This window comes from Fukomys damarensis, unplaced genomic scaffold, assembly GCF_012274545.1.
Source record: "Fukomys damarensis isolate Sample0158 unplaced genomic scaffold, DMR_v1.0_HiC HiC_scaffold_22, whole genome shotgun sequence".
NCBI lineage: Eukaryota > Metazoa > Chordata > Mammalia > Rodentia > Bathyergidae > Fukomys > Fukomys damarensis.
The window spans coordinates 22698191-22699874 of record NW_022900934.1 but is presented as its reverse complement, the minus strand read 5'-3'; the positions used below and the strand labels follow the sequence as shown (position 1 = coordinate 22699874).

General features: G+C 65.9%; 1 long non-coding RNA gene across 1 annotated transcript in view; it reads right to left on the bottom strand.

Moving 5' to 3' along the window:
- LOC104873359 overlaps window positions 1-931 on the bottom strand; it is a 2925-nt gene extending 1994 nt beyond the window's left edge. The window contains exon 1 of the long non-coding RNA XR_783442.2: window positions 801-931. This is a non-coding gene — a long non-coding RNA (uncharacterized LOC104873359). The remainder of the gene's footprint in view (window positions 1-800) is intronic.
- Between the last annotated feature and the right edge of the window lie 753 nt (window positions 932-1684).

Genomic DNA, 1684 nt, shown 5'->3' with positions numbered 1-1684 from the left:
GGGTCCCGACCCCCTTGCTGGGGCTGGTGCGCCCTGTCCCTCGGCAAGACCCCCGAACCCGGGTCTCCTCCTGGACAGACCTCCGTGAGCCGGGGGCAGCGCTGGCGCAGAAACAGCCCCCTCCCCCTGCCGGTTGCTTCTGCTGAGCCTCGGTCGGAGGGGCAGCGGTACGGCCGGGAAGCCCCCTGCTCTGGGTGGGATCGTCCCATCCAGGTCTCCCCAGACCCTCACACCGAGGAGGGGCGGCGGCGCTGGGGCCTGGAATCCCCTGTCCAGGGCCGGACCCCATTCTGGCTTTTTCCCGCGGACTTCCCCGTGTCACGGGGCTGTCGAAGCCGAGAAGCCCCCTCCTCAGGCCTGCGGTCCATCCGCAGGGCGGCCTGGGGATCGGGCAGACCCCTCCCTTGCCGGGCCAGCCTTGGAGCTGGGGAGAGCGGAGGCTCTGCCAGCGGCCCGGGCTCTGCTCCCTTCAGCCCAGCTGCCTCGGATCCCGCCTCGGTCGTCCGGGAGCTGCCTCGCCGGCTCCCCTCTTCCCGAGCTCTTTGCTGGGATGTGGCATCTGGGGCGGGGGACCCCCCCTCTGCTGCATAGCGCCCCCTCCCTGTTTGCGTGCCCGGGAGGGGCCGGGCTGACCCGGGCACCTGTGTTGGGGGGGCACTCACATGGCTACGGGAGGCCCCCACGTGCGGCGCCCCGCGGTGAAGGGGTTCGTGTTCAGAGCGGGTGGGGACGGACCAGGTGGCTGCGGAGGCCAGCTGGGTCGGGATGTTCCGGGCCTGCTGGGAGGGGACACTTGCTACCTGGACATGTGATGGTCCTTGGCCTCTTTGGCCAAACCTGCCGCCTCTGATCCCCCTCCAAGCCTCTGTCCCTCCGTCCCTCTCCCTTCTCCCGTTCTTCTGCGCTGCCTGTGTTGCGGAGAGAGGCTGTCACAGACTGTTGATATTGTGGGGGGAATGAAACCGGGAGGGGTTGTAGGTTGGTGAAGGCCGGTTGCGCGCGCGGGGGGGGGGATGGGGGTGCCCTGAGAATGGGAAGTCCCAATGTTAAGGGACAGTGCTGATGAGGGGAAGGTTCCCAGCGTCCCCACCTGCCAGGAATTAGCAATGACAGAGGGGGAAGGGCTGCAGGCCCCAAATCCACGAGAGAGTAGACTACCCTGCCTCTCCCGCTTGCGTGCCCTCTGGGGTCAGGGGGAGGGTCCTGGCTCCCGCTGCCTCTGGGCCTTCACATGTAGGAGGGGGCTGTGTTTTCTGCCAGGCTGAACGTTGTGACAAGAGCTTGTACAAGCCAATCTCAGTGTCCCTGATGGAGGAGCCCAGTAGAATTTTGTCCCTCCTCCAGTGACCACCTGCCCATTCCCTTTTCTGCTAGAGAATCTGTGGGCTGCCTGGACCCTGGGTGGCCTGGGGGCCCTGAGCCAGACTCTGGTGGGCAGCAGGACTGAGTGGGCCACAGAACTGGTACCCTGGCTGATTGGTGGCTGGACTATGGGGAGCCACCATCAGGCCCTAGAACTGGCCTTCAGTGGCCACTCAGCAGCAGTCTCCGAGTGAGTTCCTAGCAGCATCTGGAGATCCAGGCTGTGTGGGGGTGGCAGATGTGTGTGCATTTGCCTGTGCTATGTCGGGGATGGGTGAGGTCCCCAGGCCTCTTGGAGCTGGGAAATGGCAGTTCAACTTCT